The sequence below is a fragment of the Otolemur garnettii genome, unplaced genomic scaffold (genome assembly GCF_000181295.1).
Source record: "Otolemur garnettii isolate 467f Iridium unplaced genomic scaffold, OtoGar3 scaffold00010, whole genome shotgun sequence".
In the NCBI taxonomy this organism is placed as follows: Eukaryota; Metazoa; Chordata; class Mammalia; order Primates; family Galagidae; genus Otolemur; species Otolemur garnettii.
In genome coordinates, this window is record NW_003852405.1 from 25,831,968 (window position 1) to 25,837,747 (window position 5,780).

Genomic DNA, 5,780 nt, shown 5'->3' on the forward strand with positions numbered 1-5,780 from the left:
GAAGTGGAAATGGGAATTATAAACTTGATTGGTCAGGAATCAAATCGAATCTAGCACATAGCGAGAAGAACTAATGCATCCCGGGACCTCCTCGCATTAGTGAAGATGTCCATGTCACCACAAGTCCCAGTGCCCTTTTGTTGAGTAGATAACCGAGTTTACACGTTAGTAAGGCTGCGGAATCTGATAAGGAGTTCATTAGTCTCAATCTTTTCCCCCTTAAAGAAAAGCCATATACTAATCTTTAAAAACTCCAAGAAAAAGTTGATTTGCAGGAATCAAACGCTGTAATAAACTAGTCACCTGTACTTTATATACATCCTACTATAACATGAATTCACAAATACCTGTTTATATTCAAGAATAAGCTTTTGTTTTCTTGCAAAGCTGCCTTCTTTATAAAACACTGTTTTAGAAAGGTGTTGGTCTCATAAAAATGTTAAGTATCCACCCTGTACAGAATGAAAAGGCATGTGCCGGTGTGTGTTCTCTCTCTTTTCTCACGGCTCTTTCAAAGTGAACATATCGGAATAAGTCACAGAGAAATCTGAGGACTTCTCCCTCAATGAGGAAAAACAACTGTTTGGAAATGATTCACTTACGGTTTTCTTTTCGGCTCTGACTCGGTAATATTTTGTAAAGCATGAGGTGCAGCCACAAGCCTTCATCAGAGAAATCAAAATTAATGTCCTTTGGAAACATTGGGCTCTAAAAGGAAAAAAAAAATAACAACAACAACAGAGTGTGACTTCCGTGGCTCCCTTTTGCTTAATTTACAGAAAGGCAGATCCGTTATTTTATTGGCATGTAATCAGGAAGAAAAATACACAGGCTTAAGACTAAACGGAGTGATTGTCAAGGCTGCCAGGATCTCATTCATTAATTATGGTGTCTGCTGACCGGCCACGGAGGGAAACCAACAATGCCGGAGAACATAATCATCAGGGGCTTGTATGTCTGTAAACTATTTAAATTCTTGACGTTGAATATTTAGAGTGAGCGATGCTCGTGTAACATGCACCATATTTCAGCAGGCGCTCAGCACTGGCTGCCTCCAGAACCCCCCGAGGCTCCTGACCTTTTGGCAGGCCCACGTTGCACGTGGCTTTATGAAGGTCTCTCTCCCTCCCCACCGTGTCTGTTAGACACCCAGACACCCAGCATCGCTGGCCGTTTCTCAAGTGCCCTCCCATTTTGCAATACCCCTGCCCTCTCTTAGCAGCAGTTCGACTTCCATAGACTGTCCATCCCTTCCCAGGCAGGCAGCTGGGAGAAACAGTGGTGTTGATTTCCACTTCTCCGTACCATGGACGGCAGCCGGGGCTCACCTTCCCCAGGTTACTGAACCTCCCTTGCCTGTGAGCACAGACGGTGTTTTGGTCACAGATGTGACTGGTTAACTGTACAAGCAAGAAAGGTAAATTCACATAACAATACTTCATTCACCAAGAAAATCTGCACTGGATTACGGCTTCTCTATGGTGGAGTCTGGTCTTAATTTACTGCTTTTATTCAGTTTTCAACCACAAACGAGCCCCTTCTGAGGCATTCACTACGCAGAATTGACAACTCTTTTTATCTACTTGAAAAATATTTTTGGATAATAATTTATGGTTACAAAATATTTTAAGCAGTTTGAATAGTTATATTCTTTCAATGCTTAAAGATTCAGTATCCCTTGTAAAAATGGAATGCCAGGCAATCTGGTAATTTTATGTACAGTATTTATAAAAACAGAGCAATTTGGCCATATAGAAACACACATTTTTGAAAAAAAAAAGTCTGCATATTTCATAGGAAGTCTTTTTTAAAGACTTTTTTTAAGCTCTTAAATTACATCTCAGGAGAAAATCAGAGTTGAGAACAGTATCTAAAGGCCTTGTATATGGCTGAAAAAATAATTTTGGCAAGTACTGTATTTTATTTATGTGTTATTATGTTTAAAATAACATATTTTGAACACCCTTCAGAAGGAAAAAAAAAAAAGCTCCAGATCTCTCTGAGGACACAAGGGAGACTTCACATGCTGTTTATATTTTATACATGAAACCAAAATGTGTGGGTAGGTTTGTATGTTTTCACCATCAAACATATTCTCTTAATTTATATTCTGAATTAATGCTGTCTTAAAAAGTTTTTTTTTTTTTATTGTTGGGAATTCACTGAGAGTACAAGAAACCAGGTCACACTGATTGCATTTGTTAGGTAAAGTCTTGCCCTCAAAAGGTGTGTCACCCACGGAGACCCCCCACCTTCCTCCCTCCTTCTTTCTCTCTCTGCTCTCCCCTTCCCCCCCCCACCATATACTATGTCATTAATTGTCCTCATATCAAAATCAAGTACATAGGATTCATGCTTCTCCATTCTTGTGATGCTGTACTAAGAATAATGTGTTTCAATCCATCCAGGTTAATACAAAGGATGTAAAGTCTCCATCTTTTTAATGGCTGAAGAGTATTCCATGGTGTACATATACCATAGCTTGTTAATCCATTCCTGGGCTGGTGGGCATTTAGGCTGTTTCCACATTTTGGTGATTGTAAATTGAGTTGTAATAAACTGTCTAGCGCAACTGAAAAGCTTCTGTACAGCTGAGGAGACAACAACCAAAGCAAATAGACAACCTACATAGTGGAAAAGGATATTTGTGTATTTTGAATCACACAGAAGCTTGATGATGTTGTCTTTTTACAAATCCATTCGAAGGTGCTTATTATTACAAGGCATGGAATAGTTTTCAAGGACTGATTGCCAACATGTGGAAATCCTGAGTAGGCTGAGAAACATCCCACATGTATAGACTGGGTCATTTGAGAGGCACATCTGGTAGTATTGCCAACCAGTGGCCCAGTAACTGGAAATGGAACCCATGTAAATAACATGGAATGTCTTTTAGAAACGGAGAAAATGGAACCAGGAACACAAAGCTTTGTGACTTTCCTGTTGGCAGACTTCAAGCATTTTCAACTCATTGATGCCAAGGCTTCTTCTCATTGCAAAATGAACTCCCCGTAGATAAACAAAAGAAAACCTTCAACTGAGCAGTTACCTGTGTTTTCCTCACTAGAGGCTACACTGTCGTGAGCAGAGAACAAGTGTTTGGGGAATATCATCTTTGGCATTAACGAGAAAAAAGGGACATTGCTTTTACAAAAAAGAACACTTTATGATTTTCTGAAACATCTCTCTAAGTGCCACAGGTAAGTCATATTTTCTAAAAACCAAATTGTGCTTATGCTTTGGCAGGGGTGGGGGGATGGTTTGAACTATATAAACACGCAATAGAAAAATAACGAGCTGTATCACTTTGGTTAGTTAAGCAATTATTGCTTTTTTATAGACTCAAATGCTGTTTGGTTTCATCATAAAAACAGGTGGGGTTTGGTGCTTTGTTGTTGGTTTGAAATTTTGCTCAAAAGAATTTTTTATTTTATCATTTCTGTGTTTTAGAATTTGGCAGGTTCTGCCTGGAGTCTGGTACCTGCGTTCTTTATCTCAACAGGTGTTCTAAGGAAGGTATAAAGGGAAAGTTTAGAAAGGAGATCAATTAGGCCACAGAAGCCTCAAATAATTCCTAAATTATTAAAATGGTTTCCCTCACAAAATTACAACGGCTTTCTGCTGTTTACTTCAAACAGATTAAAATTTAGATGAGAACAAGAACCACTTCAGTAACAGAGTGTGGAAGTTTGGAATTATGACAACAGTAATGAACTAGCCTCATCTGTCCAGGCAAAAAATAGCTTCTAATCACTAGTCATGGGTCAACAAGTACAAGACTCCCTGGGAATATTTGGCCCATTCTCTGTGACCCCCTTAGTATGCAGACCCCCAGTGTTCTGGTACCATCTACATCACACCCGGCGTTCCTGGATACCAGCCTGATTTCTCCCTCCTTTTCCTGCCAAACATCATATGTGAAGTAAGAGAGGGAGGGTCCTTTAACAATGAATTTCCCTATTGTGTAACCATTACAAAGCTATCCAGGCTAAATAACTTGTTGTTCTCTAAGTCACTGCAATTTCAAGGTTTTAATGGTCCTTAACATATAATACCCTGTGTCATTTATTTCCTGAAGTGAAAGCTAGAGGCAGCCTTAGGAATTCATGTAAAGCAAGTGCTTCAATATGGTTTGAAGAGAGAATGAAAACTTGGTAAGCAATTAATCTACCTTGAATGCTTTCCTGATGGTTGTACTTTTTCTTACTTGGCTTGTTGGGTTTAATGCAAAAATAAATAAAGATAATAATAAAGAGTTTTTTTTTTAAAAAAATCCAGAATTATTCAAAAGAAAATCAAATAGAACATACATCCCAATTTTTCTATAGCACGTTTGTTAGAGTGAAACCTACACAGAGTGAGGTAGGAAAGTGTGAAGATTTAAATCATTTAAAGATAAAAGTGTTTCTGGTTGAAGAGCAGCGACTTTTTTTTTTTTTCCTGGTGCCTTGAAGCTATGGGAGAGGGAAATATTTGAAATAGGAAAGTGGATAAATAAGTGTAGGGAAGGGGCTGATTTCCTATCAGGATAACCCTGCAAGTCACAGTTGGTTTGGGAAAAGACTTTGGCCTTGTCTGACTGCTAATTTGCAGAGGCTGAGGCTTAGGAGAAAGATAAGCCAGGGGCATCACTGAGACGCCAAGGCTCAGAGCTGAGCCTGGCAGGTGTGGGCAGGTCAGTGTATCACCAACAAGCCAAGTGAGTCCATAGAGAGACCTACCAGTAACGTCTGAGAGACATGGTACTGGCAAAGGAGACCTTTGTTGGAGGACCAAGTGTAACACAGATTTAAGACCCAAGAGTAGAAGGACCCAAGGAGTTCGAGAGTAGAAGGCAATGAAAGATGGGACTGTATCTCAGTGGTTCACGTGGCCAGGAGAACTGGGGTTCAGCACAAATTCACGCAGGGTATCCAAAGCTAACTGCTACAGGTGAAAGGATCATGACTTTACAATTCATGCCTCTCCTTTGGCAGTGGGGTGCGGAGCATAAATGGCAAATCCCGACAGAGAAATACAAGTTTGAAGAGTTACTGGAATAGAATCCACAGGGAACATAACAGAGCCAGAGAGCTTGGTCTTCTGTGAATGCGGGAAGAATTTTCAGGAGCCTCTGTAAGCTTGGATACCTTAGGCATCTCCCTGGTAGGAAACTGGTAACCAGCCCTGAAAGGACAAACACAGGCTCCAACAAGACCATGTCAGTATCCGAGAGGGGACCTGAGACTGAGATCGTGAGGAAGGACTGAAGATTAAAGAAAACTTAGAAGTTTGATAATTGGGTGGCTCTTGTGGCTCAGTGGGTGGGGCTCTGGCCCCATATATTGAGGGTAGCGGGTTCGAGCCCGGCTCTGGGCCAAACTGCAACAAAAAAATAGCTGGGTGTTGTGGTGGGCACCTGTAGTCCCAGCTACTCAGGAGGCTGAGGCAAGAGAATCACTTAAGCCCAAGAGTTTGAGGTTGCTGTGAGCTGTGATGCCACAGCACTCTACCCAGGGCAATAAAGTGAGACTCTGTCTCTTAAAAAGAAAAAAATAGAAGTTTAATAATTGCATATGCATATATATATATGTATATATATATACCTAAATTGATTGCTTGGCATACAAATACAGCCTTCACCCATGTTTTTGAATTAATCAAAAAGAACACTGGTTGCCAAAGTCCAAAACTGGAGAACACTTCCTCAGATGCCGTGTGGAGACCCCTGAAATGGGGGTGTGCTGGATTGAACAGGCCATCACCTGAGATGCCATCTAGAGACACCTGAAATGGGGGTG

The 5,780-nt window shown here is 40.5% G+C and overlaps 1 long non-coding RNA gene across 1 annotated transcript in view; it reads right to left on the reverse strand.

The window, feature by feature from the left end:
• Positions 1–603: 603 nt before the first annotated feature.
• Positions 604–5,780, reverse strand: part of LOC100942038 — a 271,582-nt gene continuing 266,405 nt past the window's right edge. Inside the window, exon 3 of the long non-coding RNA XR_153060.1 lies at positions 604–708. This is a non-coding gene — a long non-coding RNA (uncharacterized LOC100942038). The remainder of the gene's footprint in view (positions 709–5,780) is intronic.